The following is a 16,400-nucleotide window of genomic DNA, read 5'->3' on the forward strand; positions in this document are numbered from 1 at the left end:
ATTTAAGTTTCCTGTAATGAGGTTGTTAGTGGGCTGACTCACTTGGTCTGCCTTCTCCCTTTGGTTCTCTATAGTCAGCAACGGTGAACACTCATTTGCATTTTAGCAGGCACATGCTGAACTTCAAGTGCATTCTACATTTGCAGTCTAGGAGACAGGAATGACCTGAATACTGGCTGCTCATTATATTTATTTAACCTTACAGAACATTCTTGCTAAGAAAATAAATGTTTCACTTCACTCCACATGTGTTCCAATCCCTCCAAAAATACACTTCAAATTCCCAGTTTGACTATGTACAAATCAGATGGTTAGTGGGCTTTGGATATAAGATAGCGCTGGTGACTACTTCTCAGCAGGACACAAAACAAAGAATGCAATTACATATTTTATTACTAATAACACTTTTTCTGGTAAAATTTATGGTAAAGGATGACGGAAAACAGTGGAGAGGCGAGTGAAGGTGAGGCTGAGTCGAAGCAGGCGGGTACGAGGCAAAGTCGAGGCAGACTCAAGGCAAGCAGAGGTGAGGCAAAGTTGGGGTAAGTGGAGGTGAGGCAGAATCGAGAACCGTCCACCTTAACCGAGGTTTGATTGATCTAAGCACCAGGCTGATTTGGAAAGGTCGGGTACGAGCCGAAATACATATCTCACAAGACCTTACATGGTCCACTAACATCACTACAATAGTTAAGAAAGCACGGCAACGCCTGTTATTCCTCAGGACGCTGAAGAAAGCTGGTCTACCTGAACAGATGCCGGTGACCTTTTACTGCTGCAGTAAAGAGAGCATCTTAACATACTGCATCTCTGTGTGGTATCTCAGTTGTACAGCAGCTGATAGGAAAGCACTTCAGCACTATCTCTAGCGCACAGAATATCATCGGGACACAGCTCCCAGCCCTGGAGTACACCTACAGCTCTCGCTGCCTAAGGAAAGCTACAAGCATCTGTAAGGACAGTACACACCCATGCGATTATCTTTTGAACTTCTTCCATCTGGCAGACGTTATAAGATTTTCTATGCCCGCACTTGCAGACTGAAAAATAGTTTTTCTCCCCAGAGCTATAATTGCTCTGAATCAATCGATCAAGCATCATCCATAAATTTGTTATATTGCTACTTTAATACTGGTTTATGGTTGCTGGTTGTACTGGCTGGTTACTTGATTTTATTTATTGTTTATTTATTTTATTTGTTGTTTTATGGCATTGAGTATGGAAGTTGCAAACTAATTTTCGCTGTATTGGAGCATGACAAATTGTACGATGTAATGACAATAAAGATATTTCATTTCAAATGTGGCGGCGGGGTCCAGTCCCGAAGTGTATCAATGTGACAGGGCCCAGGGCCTAGAGCGAGGAACAACACGATTTAAACGCCAGGCCAGATAGATTGAAAAGGCAGGGAGTTAGGACCAGAGGCAAGGAGTGGGCCAGTTCCACTTGCTGCTTCACGTTCACTCTGCTCTGTGCTGAACTGAGGCTGAGATCTTGACTGCTCAGGCTGCTCGGTGCTTCATGTCTGTGGGCTTAGTGACATTTACTTGGCTCTGCACCTCACTGAAGCTAAGCCTGTGGCCTGCTTCGGCTGCACCAGGATTCGTGTCGGTGACTCACTATCGCTTTGAATGCTATTTGCTTACATTTATTGCCTGCACATTGAGTGTTTGATCGTCTTCTTAACCAGTTCTTTTGAATTTCTTTGTTTTGTGACTGTCTGCAAGGAGATGAATCTCTAAGTTGTATATAGTATACATGCTTTGATAATAAATGTACTTTGAGCTTTGAAATCATAATTTCCCAAAATGCCAATTTCTTTCTAGATGTGGGTATCTCATACAGGTGTCCCCCACTTTTCAAAAGTTTGCTTTAAGACACCTCGCTGTTACGAAAGACCTACATTAGTTACCTGTTTTCGCTAACAGAAGGTGTTTTCACTGTTACGAAGAAAAACAGCGTGTGAAAAAAGGCAGCGCGCGCCCCGAGCAGCCAAGCTCCTCCCCCGGAACTGCATTCCAGCCAGCATTGCTTAAACACGTGCCTGTGAGCACCTGTGCTCTATGTGGATTTATTTTGACCATCCGTTAGCAAGATGAGTTCTAAGGTATCGGAAAAGCCTAAAAGAGCTCGTAAGGGTGTTACACTTAGTGTAAAACTAGACATAATTAAGCATTTCGATCCTGGTGAACGAAGTAAGGACAAAGTGAGTTTGGCTTGTGGAAGACGACGGAGATGATGTTGAAGAGGTTTTGGCATCCCATGACCAAGAGCTGATAAATGAAGAGCTGATACAGTTGGAAGAGGAAAGGATAACAATCGAAACCAAATGCAGTAGCGAACGGACCAGAAGTGAAGTCGTGCAAGAACTGAACTTAAAGCAACTACGGGAGATTTTCGTTGCAATTGACAACGCTGCAATGTTTGCAGAAAAGTACGACTTTAATTTTGAAAGGGTACGTAGGTTTAGGGCGTATTTGCTGGATGGTTTGAGTGCTTACAAAGAACTGTATGATAGGAAAATGTGCGAGGCTAAGCAGTCAAGCATACTGTCGTTTTTCAAGCCTTCCACATCAGCCACAGCAGACGACGAACCTTGACCTTCGACATCGACACAGGCAGACATAGAAGAAGATGACCCACCTGCCCTGATGGAAACAGACGACGATGAGATGACACCCCAGTGTCCCACCACCCCAACCTCCAACGACTCAGCCTAACACACCATCATCAGTGTGCTCGCTGTCTTCCCGATTCTGGTAAGTGATACTACACTGTACATACATTATTTCTACTTTATATAGGCTATGTATTTTTATGTGTTATTTGCTATGATTTGCCAGCTTCTTAGCTTAAAGGTTACCGGAGAGAATTTTCCTGCCGAGAGTGCTTGCGCCGTGTGTTTCTACTGAGAGCGCTTGCGTGAGATTTTCGCTATGGTGGACAGTGCAATGACTGCAGAAAAAAACTTCTACTTTATATAGGCTGTGTATTTATCATACCATTCCTGCTTTTACTATATGTTACTGTTATTTTAGGTTTTATGTGTTATTTGGTATGATTTGGTAGGTTATTTTTTTGGGTCTGCGAACAATCACAAATTTTTCCCATATAAATAAATGGTAATTGCTTCTTCACTTTACGACATTCCGGCTTACGAACTGTTTCATAGGAGCGCTCTACCTTCGGGTGGCAGGGGAAACCTGTATCTGGAATAGAGACACTCACCTTTCCATCACTTAAACCTGCATTTCACATGGCCAGTGTATGATCCAGGTCTCTGTTTTTCCAGTACTAATTCCAAAGCAAAGAAATAAGTATACACAAACTGAAAACACAGATAAAACAAAACAAATATTGAAGCTTACACTGTTCTTCCTTTTGAAGCTTCACAAATAAACAGAACAATACTTGGAACTAACATTTAATACACAATAAACACATTCAAAAGAACAACGGAAAAGATGGATGGATGGGGCACCCACACAATTTCTTACAGACTTCTTCTTAAGGTACAACATCTTGCAAATTGATTTCACATCAAGTAACAAAATCTTCTTGGATTAATTCGAACCCCCTTCCAATGCAGATTAGCAAACACAAGATAGACTTTGCACTAACTCATTCATACTCCCTCTCTCAAGTAACTCATGTGTGGCCACACCTCATACAGCATTTTTCAAACTTAAGCCATTCATATTTTAGTCACTTTCTCTCAAAGGTTAAGTATTCAGCAAAACATCTTAGTACACACATTGACAACCTCCTCCAGAATCTTAATCCTTAAGACTTGGAAATGAAGAATGCTGGAAATTATTGGTCATGGAGAAGCAAGCATTCAACCATCCCCACATTAATCAAAATTCCACAACTTCCGAGCTTTCTCAAATTCAAATCTCTGATCTATAGAATTCTGATTATATGACCAGTTTATCTTACTGTCTCAGGTGTTGTGTCCTACTTTAGAATCAGGTTTAGTATCACTGACATTCAGTATGTCATGAAATTTATTGCTATGTGGCAGTAGTACATTGCAATACATAATTTTTAAAAATATAAATTACAATAAGTATATATAAAAAAGAAAATTAAATTGAATAAGAGTTCAAAAAGAGAGGAAAAAATTATTGAGGTAGTGTTCATGTGTTCATTGTCCATTCAGAAATCTGATGGTGGAGGAGAAGAACCTGTTCCTGAAATCTTCAGGCTGCTTTACCTCCCTGTTGATGGTAGCAATGAGAAGAGGGATTGTCCTGGGTGATGAGAGTCCTTTAGAACAACTCATACTTCTAGACTCAGCCTTTTGTCGAGATCTTCACTTTCACTTATGTCTGGGTTTATATGATTCCACTCTGATCGGGTCTAATTTGACTGGTTCACAATCTTCTGTGTGTTCAAACTGTACACTTAGGATCTTGTGACATAATCCAGATACACTATCATGGCTGCAGTCCCTGCTGATCAGAACTGCTGTGGCCATGTTGTCAGCTCTGTGAATCTTACAAGTTTGCTGATCCTGTTTTCTCCATGTCCCGTCCCGAATCAATGACAGCATCTGCCTTACCAAATGTACCTATACCCAGGACAGTACGTTCATTGTTCAGGTGTACCCAGAAATCCACTGGAAAGCACACTCTTAAGTATCTGACGCTCACTTTTTTCAGCCCTCATTGTTTCTCCACCCCACCACCCCCCCCGTACACCTGTAAGATGGTCTCCCTCAAGCAACTCAGTTATGGATACCGTACCTCCAGCGTCCACTAACATATTGCATTGCTGACCCCTATTAAAGCTCTTGTGTCCATCTGTGGGTGACTAGTACTTGTAATGGGGGCTACTGATAGCTGCTTGTCTGACCTAGCTGCTGTCTTTACTGGTTCTATAATCTGGGCAGTGGTCAATGTGGGTAAAGAAGTTTCTGCTGTGGGGTCTACCTCTCCTGGTGGGTGACTGTCTCACCTTCTTCTTGCAACATTACCTCTGACTATGGGTTGAGAGGTTGCAGACATAACAAACCATTGCCTGTACCCTTCTATATCTGTTCTGGCATTCCTTTGCTGGGTACCCTGTGTTATGTATTTAGGATATCAGTAATATTTGGGTAATAATGGAAACATATTGTTTGATTAAGCATTCTTTGTTCATTATGGTTATATGTAAAAATAAATCAATTGAAATCAATGTGATGCTACATGCGTCCTCACTTAAAGTAAAAGCTAAGTTAGACATGCAATCCCAGCTTTTTTTGTTTTGGAGTTACAATACGTAACAGTGGCAACAAGGAAGTTTTAAATAAACCCAAGACGGCTACTTACCTGATGAAGCACAGCAGGACACTCAATTTTTTTTAGAAGTGCAGCGCGACAGTCGAGCTGTAAAAGATCATTGCAGCACATCTTCTCGAGGAGAGAAAGAGTCAGCCGAGCTCTAAGGAAAACAGAAAACAGAAGAATTTACGGGTTCAAAAACAGTGAGGACCAAATGATGATAATAATCATAAATTTCAAAAAAGAGCAGAAATGGCTGGCTACATCAGAAAGATAGATGTGTTCCATTACACAACAAATAACTGGATTTTGTATACTGAACGGATTGAGCAATATTTTAAAGCAAATGGAATGGGAACCAGGTGCCAATTTTGCTGAGTGCATTGTACTTAAAGGCATACAGTTTGCAATGAAGTTGAACTGCTCCAACTAAACCAGCCAAAATGAGCTTTGCTGATATCTTGAAAGTAGTGCATGAATATCTAGAACTGAAATCATTGTTTATTGCAGAACCTTTTGGATTTCATAAGCGGAATCAACAGGAAGGGAAGTCCATTTCAGCATACGTGGCTGAATTGAAGAAGTAATCTTAGCATTGTCAGTTCAATGATGGGCTTGATGCACTGCAAGATTGTTTCGTTTTTAGAATCCGACAAGAAAGCATTTCAAAACAACTCCTAACAGAAGTACAGCTTACATTTAAAGGAGGAGTTAGAATTAGTCCGTGAGCCAGGACCCCAAATTTGGGCCACCGGTACCATCTGGGGGGAATAATTCTTCTACTGATTTTTGGCAAGGTATATACCCCAGTGCTAGAACATATGTGATAGCATTACAGCAGCGGTAGCTTTCTGTGTGTAATCACTCGATTTATAACCACATGCCAAAACACATTTTTCAAAACTATACATAGCACAGAATAAAACATTCTACTTCAAACTGATGGTTCTCTCTTATTATTGACACTTTGTCTTTGAAATTTGGTGGGAATATAGCTCAGACTATATGTTTTTCAGAAAAGTTGTTAAAATTAGCATCTCTACAAATGTCATCTATTACTGGCAGTGACAACACAGTGACTATACATTACATAAGATGTACTTCTGTTTTCATGTTCTGTTTCACATTTATATCTTGTATATCACCATTTATACATACATTTATATCACCTCTGCAGCAGGTGCTTTTTTCACCAGCAATGTTAATATTCATATATGATATGCGTATCAAATATGGTCAAGGATAACCAAGAAGTTCTACAGAGAATGAAAACAAAACGTACATTACTTAAAAAATTCAGAAAACAGCAATCAAAATTCTTTAGACACATCGTGCGAAGAGAGATATTAGAACATTTAGTTACAACTGGGAAGCTGGAAGGAAAAAGAAGCAGAGGCAGACAAAGAATGAAAATGATAGATAGAATAACATCGTGGTTAGAAACAGGGGAGGCAACAACTACAATTCAGAGGGTCAGGGACAGTGATGGATGGAGAGACATGATCGCCCACGCCGAACGGCAAGGCACCTAAATGAATGAATGTTAATGTGATTCTTTTCTGTTTCAGGTACTGTGGGGGTGGGATAGTCCTGCACAATAGAAGAGTAGAATAGATTTAGATCTGGAGTAGCTGAATCACTTTGCTTCTGAATGGAGAGCCATAAGCACAAAGAATCTATTAAGAAGCAGTGTATCATACACCAGAAAACATCAAAAGAAGCTGATGACCATTTAGTTAGTCCTCAAGACTCTGAATCCAGGAAAACAGTACTTGAAGTAGCCAAAGTGAGAAACTATGCCCCTATTTTAGACGTTGCTACAGAACTTGGAGAAAAAGGATCCCCAAGAATCTACTGTCACTGAAAATGCCAAAGCCTCTTCACCATGAAGAGAGACTTAGAGACTCTGAAAAGGAAAGCCATGGAAAGCATTACTGATGAAGCTGGTGAGAATACCTGTACATCAAAAAGGCCAAGTGGGAGATCTTCATCAGAAGCAAGGATGTATGATTAAAGCTGCATTTTTTGTAATAAGGTGAAATTACTGAAGGGTTCCTAGTCACATGAAAAGCTTACACAAGCTGTACAACTCAGAGCTGACCAACCACTCCGAGAATGTGCAACCCAAAAGGACGATGAAAAGATTCTAGCAGTAACAAGCAGAGACATAGTTGCTGCAGAGGCCCACTATCATGTTTCATGCTATAAGGATTATACCAGAATCAAGAAAAAGGAACCTGAGTACAAGGACCACTGATGACAAAGTACCACTAGGTTGAATATATATGTTGCACTTTATATTGGCCAATTTTCAGAAATACTTATTTTAGGGTAGTGTTATAAAATGCATGATAGCACACATAAAGCTACCACTGGTGCAATGTTATCACATATTTTCTAACTCTAGAGATGTATACCTTGCCAAAAACCACTATGAGCATTATTCCCCTCGGATGGTACCGACCAACCCTACTGGCTCACAGATAGCTGGACCAGTGGAAACAGCAGACAGAGATGGAATTGAGTTGCAGTTAGAAATGAAAGCCAGCATGAACAAAATTGCAATGACTAAATTGAAACTGGCCAAAATTGTTTGAAGGTGAAACATGTATAAAATGCAACAAGTAGGACACATACAAAGAATATATGGACAGACAAAAATAAGTATACTGCTCAGGGAAGAGAAAAAAAGATATAAAATCAAGTTGCAGTTTCAGAAAGAGCACTAAACTGCCCGCTGTTGATGAGACTGACACAGGACTAGGTAGCCTTGAGATCTAAATGTGAAAACTAACAACACACAAGCAATATGCCTGACATCAGAAGTATGCAGCAAACTAATTGAAATGGAATTGGACACTGGCTTGGCTGTTTCAGCTATTCCAACAAAATGAGTTTGAATGGCTTTTCAAAGATACTAAACTGAAGCCTAAAGATATGCAGCTAAGAACTTACACTGGAGAAGAGATCATTTCTATGGGAATGACCAGTGGGAACAGTGAAATACAAAAACCAACAAGCCACATTGGCCTTGTATGTGGTAAAAACAGGATGGCCAGATATGCGGGGCGTGAGTGGCTGAGGCAACTACAACTTGTAACAGAGTCAACAGAAAGTAAATTAAGAAAGGTACTGGAGGATGCTGTACACTATGAACTGTTGCCCAGCAGAGAGCGGATAGGTATTAGCGACAACCTCTGTGCCTCTGGTTTGAGAGCATATTGGACAAAGGAAGGACCATGCTGCTCAGAGGATTCATGGAAATGACAGAAACAGTGGTCCAACTACAGCAGTTTTTGTAGGTAGCATATCTGAGATAGCTTCTGCCATGTTAATCAGGCAGTTACTTGTGAAATGTGGCTTGGTGTTAAGCTGAAAGAGAGCTCAAGAAACTTCAGGAAGGTTGCAAACATTCAGCTTTCATGGGTATAAAAAAAACAGAACCTACTCTGTGTTCATTAAGGTTATTGCATGAACTTCAAGTGAGAGGCAAAAGCTGCTTTTTAAAGTAAATGCAAAGACCAAAGCCCAGTTGGATGAATGGAAGGCCAAAAAGAAAAGAGTCAATGGAGATATGAAAACAGAGGATTCATCAGATGATGTTGTGGATAGAGAAAACAAGAGGAGAGATCGGATCGTGAAGGGAGCAATAGAAGGATTAATAAGAGAGTATTCCAGTGAACTAAGTGCACCTTCCCAAGGTCAAGATGCACATTGTAGAAGGAAGAAAACGGAAAAGAAAGAGGAGGATGATATAAGTGCTATGGAGATGGAAGAGGCTAAAAAAGGCCTAATTTCTTGAGAAGTTTGCAAATTCAGAAATACTCAAAAGAAACTAGAAGAAAAAGAAAGATGTGAAAGAGAGAATGAACATGACAACGAAAAAGAATATGATAAAGGGAGGGGAACAAGCCCGGACAGAGAGAGAAGCAAGGATCAAAGTAGATCCAGATAGAAACACTAAGAAAAGAAGAAAGGTCAGAAGCACTTCCTGCAGTCTCAGAGTTGACTCCTACAACCACCACAGAGGAGGCCCCAGAACCTGAAATTCTTTTCACAGCCAAATGTCTCACCTGCCAAGCAGAGTGGCCTCCCTAGTCAGGAAAGAAGTTATCCCACAAGAGTAAGAAAGTTTCCATAATGATTAAATCTTTAGGTCTGAAAGGGACAACTTAAGTTTTATTATGTGGCGGATGTCTATAGAGTAGAATTAAGGAAGGGTTGAGCTCAGCCTATTTATATTTTATTACCTCTCTCAGAAAACTACTTACAGAAAACTACTAAAATGAAATACCTCACAGCAAAACAGTATAAATCTTAAGCAGGGCATTACAGACATAGGTATATAAAAGTTGAGATGCATTCTATAGTGAGTTGTGGTTTATAGCTAAGCAGAGAAGCAGAGAATCAGAATCAGGTTTATTATCACCAGCATGTGTCGTGAAATTTGTTAACTTTGCAACAGCAGTACAATGCAACACGTGATAATATAAAAAGAAAATCAATCAATCAATCAATCAGTCAATCAACAATACTAATTTTACAATTTTCTTTAGCTTCTTTCGGTCCTGGGCAGTATCAGCTCCTTCCACCCACCCCCATGCCAAACAGTGATGCAGCCGATCAGAATGCTCTTCATGGTATATCTATAGAGGTTTTCAAGTGTTTTCATTGACAGACTAAATCGCTTCCAAATCCTAATGAAGTATAGCTGCTGTCTTGCCTTCTTGTTAACTGCATCGATATGTTGGGACCAGGTTAGATCCTCAGAGATCTTGACACCCAGGAACTAAAAACTGCTCACTCTCTCTACTTCTGATCGTTTTGTAAGGATTGGTTCGCATTCCCTTGTCTTACCCTTCCTGAAATCTACAATCAGCTCTTTCATCTTACTGACATTGAGTGCAAGGTCATTGCTGTGACACCACTCAGCTAGCTGGTACATCTCACTCCAGTACACCCTCTCATCTCCATCTGAGATTCTACCAACAACGATTGTGTCATCAGCAAATCTATCGATGGTATTTGAGCTGTGCCTAGCCATACAGTCATGGGTATAGAAAGAGTAGAGCAGTGGGCTAAGCATACATCCTTGAGGGGCACTAGTACTGATTATCAGCGCGGAGAAGATAGTATCAGCAATACACACAGATTATGGACTTCTGGTTAGGAAGTCAAGAATCTAATTGCAGAGGAAAGTACAGAGGCCCAGGTTCTGTAACTTATTAATCAGGACTGTGAGAATGATGGTGTTAAATGCTGAGCTACAGTTGATGAGCTCAGGTGTTTGTGTTGTCAAGGTGATCTAAGGCTATGTGAAGAGCCATTCTTATTGCATCTGCCGTAGACTTATTGTGGTGATAGGCAAATTGCAATGGATCCAGGTCCTTGATGAGGCAGGAGTGGATTCTAGCCATGACCAACATGTCAAAGCATTTCATCACTGTAGATCAAAGTTGCTGGTGAACGCAGCAGGCCAAGCAGCATCTGTAGGAAGAGGTGCAGTCGACGTTTCAGGCCGAGACCCTTCGTCAGGACTAACTACGTCAGTTAGTCCTGACGAAGGGTCTCGGCCTGAAACGTCGACTGCACCTCTTCCTACAGATGCTGCTTGGCCTGCTGCGTTCACCAGCAACTTTGATGTATGTTGCTTGAGTTTCCAGCATCTGCAGAATTCCTGTTGTTCATCACTGTGATGTGGGTGCTACTTGGCGATAGTCATTAAGGTAGATAGGTAGATCGCACTACTCTTCCTTGGCACTGGTATAATTGTTGCCTTTTTGAAGCAGGTGGGAACTTCCGACCGTAGCAGTGAGAAGTTGAAAATTCCCACCAGATGGTTGGCACAAGTTTTCAGAGCCTTACCAAATACTCCACTGGGGCCTGCCACCTTGTGAGGGTTCACCCTCCAAGACAGAGATCACAGGGTCTCTGGGTGCAGCAGGAATCTTCACAGCTGCAGTTATATTCTCCCTTTCAAAGCAGGCATAGAAGGCATTGAGCTCATCTGATAGAGAAATGTCGCTGTCATTCACATTATTGGGTTTTGCTTTGTAGGAAGTAATGACCTGCTAATCGTAACAGAGTTAACGTGCATTCAATGTTGACCCAGCCTCCCTTGAAATAGCCCTCCAGAAGTCACACCAGGTTTTCTGGTACAGACCTGAGTCACCATACCTAAATGCCACAGATTTAGCCCTTGGCAGATAATGTACCTCTGGTTCATGGACAGCTTTTGGTTTGGGAATGAACAGCAAGTTTTCGTAGCCACTCATTCATTCACATAGGTTTTAATGAAGTTGGAAGTGACTGTGACATACTCATTCAGATTTGAAGATGAATCCCTGAATACAGTTCAGTCCACCAATTCAAACCTTGTCTATACCTTCAGTCTGGGGCTGTAACCTTCAGTCTCTGCCTATATCCTGGAAGTAGCAGTACTTTCAGACTTTCTGAAGTCCTGGCGTGGAATTGCACTCTTGATGGTGGTGTAACAGTGATGCAGTGCATTGCTTCCTCTGCTACTACACGTGATTTTTTGATGGTAATTATTTAGCAATTTTTTTTCACACTGTCCTGGTTAAAATCCCCCAAAATGATAGTGAAGGCATCAGGGGTTGCTATTTCGTGCATGTTGGTCCCATTGTTCAGAGTCTAAAGTCTGTTATCTAAAGAGGAGTGTTGTGTATTTAATATATCAGTAATATTTGAGTAATATTGAAAATACATTGTTTGATTAAGCATTCTTTGTTGGTTATACAATTCATTATGGTTAAATGTGAATTGCATACGCCATGACACTACCATGTGATCTGTGCACACCTTGGTTAAAAATAAAAATTAAGTTAGACTCTCATTCCCGGCTCTGCCTCTTTCCTGGAGTTACAAAACACAACACTCCAGTCACTGGCACACAAAGCAAGTCCTCTGTGTCCTTGCAGCATCTATATCCTCTACAGGCATGGCTATGAACCCTCCTTCTTCTCTTTTGGTCTATTTCTCTGGCCCATAAAAATATTATGGAGGAGGTGGATCCTACATTTATCCCCAAGTCTAAAACTTCATGATAGGCTGAGCTCAGCTTTTCCTTGAGCATGTTCAGAAAGGCTAGATTATCTCACTCCAGATTATCCAGCCTTGAGTATTCTTCATAGGCTCAGTATTTTTACTCTACATAGTCCATGAGCAACTGACATTATCATTCCCCAGTCAATGCCTCACTTTCACTTTAAAGTTCCAATACCGCTCCTCAATACTGGCATTCCCATTAGCTGACCATGTTCTATTCTGCACCCCTGGGCTCATACTGTCCCGCCTATTTCATGGGTATTTAGCTTTAACTAACATCTGTATGTCTTTGGGGTGCATCTGTTGGAGTATGATCATTTCTTCTAACTTATGCCAAAATTCTGCATTGCCACACACAACTCTTAAGTAAGAGCAGTTCTGGTAGAATGCTCTGCTTTTCCCCTGGGATGAAGTGCCTGTGGATGGTAGTGAGTGTGAGTGGTTTTTGGGATTATCAGGGTTCTGTGCCTGTCATTACCTGGTATCTATAGGTGTCATTCTGACTGGCAGTACTGGGTATAAACTCAAGCAACACACAGAAAAGTTGCTGGTGAATGCAGCAGACCAGGCAGCATCTCTAGGAAGAGGTACAGTTGACGTTTCGGGCCGAGACCCTTCGTCAGGACTAACTGAAAGAAGAGCTAGTAAGAGATTTGAGAGTGGGAGAGGGGGAGGGAGATATGAAATGATAGGAGAAGACGGGGGGGGGATGAAGCTAAGAGCTGGAAAGTTGATTGGCAACAGGGATATAAGAGGATCATGTGACGGACGGGAGGCCTAGGGAGAGAGTGGGGGGGTGGAAAACCCAGAGGATGGGCAAGGGGTATAGTCAGAGGGTCAGAGGGAGAAAAAGGAGAGAGAGAAAAAAGAATGTGTGTATATAAATAAATAACGAATGGGGTACGAGGGAGAGGTGGGGTATTAGCAGAAGTTTGAGAAGTCAATGTTGACAATGTATAAAATTATAAAAAGGATAGAAGAGCGTACTGCCAAGACCTTTACCCCAACTTGGTAATGTCCAATATTAGAGGACAATCATTTGAGATGAGTGGAAAAACATCCAGGGGAAATGTCAGAAATATGTTTTGCTCAGAGAGTGGTAACTGCCTGGAACACAGCGCTGGGAGTGATGGTAGGGGCTGATACTATAGGGGACATTTAAGAGACTCTAATATAGGCACATGGATGTAAGAGAAATTGGAGGGTTATGCGCTGTGTAGGAGGAAAGGGTTTGGTTGATTGTGATGAGCATGACATCATGGGCCAAAGTGCTTGTACTTTATTGTACTAATTCATGTCCTAAGCTTTTAAAATTATGAAGGGGGTAGATAAGATTATAACAGGAAATCTACTCCTGTTGATAGGTGAGACTAGATCTAGGAACATACCCTCAAAATTTTTGGGAGTAGAATTAGGATGGAGATGAGGAGGACCCACTTTTCCCAGAGAGCAGTTCTCTTCCTGGTGAAACAGTAGAGGTTATCCTAGTATATATATTTATGTCACAGTTAGAAAGATTTTTCCATAGCAGGGGAATTAAGGTTTATGGGGAAAAAGCAGGTTAGTGGAGTTGGCTAGATCAGCCACGATCTTATTGAATGGTGGAACAGGCTCGATGGGCCAGATGGCTGACTTCTGCTCCCGTTTCTTATGTTCTTTTGTTTAAAAGTCCCATCATTGTTGTCAATTCCCTCCACAACTTTGACCATCCTTACCTCTGGAATCTTCTTCCAATCCTCTAACTTGGATGTAATTCCTAAGAAAGAAGAAAAAGATCTTGCAAAGCAAGCGAAAACAAATGCAATAACACAAGACAGAAAAAATGACACTGCATTGGTGTTCTTCAAAGAAACATGGCATATTAAGAACTACATGTTGTAACAGAATAAGGGACGAGATAAAAAAAAGTGAGAATACAAAGAAAGAGGTTGCAAACAATGTTGAGGTTAGGAAAAGGTTTTTTCAATTACACACAGCGGGTGGTGGAGAGGTAGGTGGAGAGAAAGAATGACATTTAATAGAAACAGTAAGACTTTCTATGAAAAGGCATCAGGCAAGGTTGTAGGATCATATAACATCAGATAGTAGCTGCCAAATTCATTCCAGGGAAAATTCAAACAAGCTGTCTTCTGACATTAGCCTTTGAAGTAGGTTCTGTCTTAGATCTGGAGCTATGCAAATTCAAGTCAGCTCTTATAAAATGGGTAATCTCTACCTGGCTTATGTGTCTGCTGGCCAGATGTAATTAAGCTGTCTTCTCAGCACAAAACCTCACTCAAGACTTGCCATTCCTGAGATGGGGAGGAGTTTTGTCTTGGAAATCAAAGAAATTGCATCTTTCCATACTGCAGATTGCAAATTTGGGCTTATGTTCCTATCGGTGTTAAGCAGGCAGAAGAGAAAACCTCAGAGGTAATAATCTTCTCTTAATGTTCACTGCCGCAAGTTCACATTAGAGAGAGAATAGGGCCCCTCAAAGTCCAAAGGAGGTATTGTTAAAAGTATGCCTTCTCGTATTAGCCACCATTATCCTGGAAAAAAGGTACCAGCTGTCCACTCTACCTATGCCCCTGATAATCTTATACACCCCTATCAAGTCGCCTCTCATCTTCCTTCACTCCTAGCTCACTCAACCTTTTCTTATAAAATACGTTCTCTAATTCAGGCAGCATCCTGATAACAAAAACATGAGGAAATCTGCAGATGCTGGAATTTCAAACGACACACGTAAAAGTTGCTGGTGAACGCAGCAGGCCAGGCAGCATCTCTAGGAAGAGGTACATCTTACTAGCTCTTATTATCTCTTCTTTCAGTTAGTCCTGACGAAGGGTCTTGGTCTGAAATGTCGATTGTACCTCTTCCTAGAGATGCTGCCTACCCCGCTGCGTTCACCAGCAACTTTTATGTGTGTGGCATCCTGATAAATCTCCTCTGTACCCTCTCTAAAAATTTCACATGCTTCCTGTAATGAGGCTACCAGAAATGAACACAACACTCTAATTGTGGTCCAACCAGAGTTTTATAGAGCCGCGACATTACCTCGTGGCTCTTGAACTCAATCCACTGACTAACAAAGGACAACACACCATACGCCTCCTTAACAACCCTATGAACTTGTGCAATAATTTTGAGGGATCTATGGTCTTGGACCCCAAAATCCCTCTCTTTCTCCACATTACTAAGAATACTTCCATTATTAGTACCCTATCATCAAATTTGATCTTCCAACGTGTTATCACTTCACACTTTTCTGGATTGAATTCCATCTGCCATTTCTCAGTTCTGCTCTGCATCCTATCATTGTCTTGTTGTAACTTACAACAACTTTGTACATCATCAACAACACCATCAATTTTCTTGTCATAACCAAGTTACAAACTGATCCTTACACTTCCTCATCCGAGTCTTCTATAAAAATCATAAAGAACAGCGCTCTCAGAACAGATCCCTGCAAAACACCACTGGTCACAATGTCAAGGCAGAATATGCTCTGTCTACTACCACCCTCTGCCTTTTGTGGAAAAGCCAATTCCAAATCCACACAGCCAGGTTTCCTGGATCCTATGCCTCCTGATTTTCTGACTGAGCCTACCATGGAAAACCTTATCAAATGCATTACTAGGTTCCATAATTCATCCACCACACTACCTTCATCAATTTGTTTTGTCACTTCCTCAAAGGCCAATCAGGCTCAAGTGGTTTGACCTGCCCCTCACAATACTGTAATGACTATCCCTAATCCAGCTATGCTTCCCCAAATGCTTGTAAAGTTTGTTTCTAGGAGTCCTCTCCAATAGTTTTCCCACCAATGATGTAAGGTTCACTGGTGCATAGTTCTCAGGATTATCCCAACTGCATTTCTTGAATAAAGGAATGACATTTTCCATCCTCTGGTCTTCTGCTACTACTACTGGGGCAAGTAAGGACACAAAGATCACCGCCAACGGTGCAGCAAGCTCTTCCCTTGCTTCCTGGAGTAACCTGGGGTAAATTGATTGGAGAAGCTGCAGGCTTTGGAGCTTCTGTCAGAGTAGGCTGGATGAGTAACTGCAGGAAGGTAACTTG

General features: G+C 41.3%; 1 pseudogene; it reads left to right on the top strand.

Moving 5' to 3' along the window:
• The first annotated feature begins 432 nt into the window (after nucleotides 1-432).
• LOC134347740 (RNA-binding protein 25-like) lies at nucleotides 433-9,222 on the top strand (annotated as a pseudogene).
• The last annotated feature ends 7,178 nt before the right edge of the window (nucleotides 9,223-16,400 follow it).

This window comes from Mobula hypostoma, chromosome 1 (assembly GCF_963921235.1).
Source record: "Mobula hypostoma chromosome 1, sMobHyp1.1, whole genome shotgun sequence".
Classification (NCBI taxonomy): Eukaryota; Metazoa; Chordata; class Chondrichthyes; order Myliobatiformes; family Myliobatidae; genus Mobula; species Mobula hypostoma.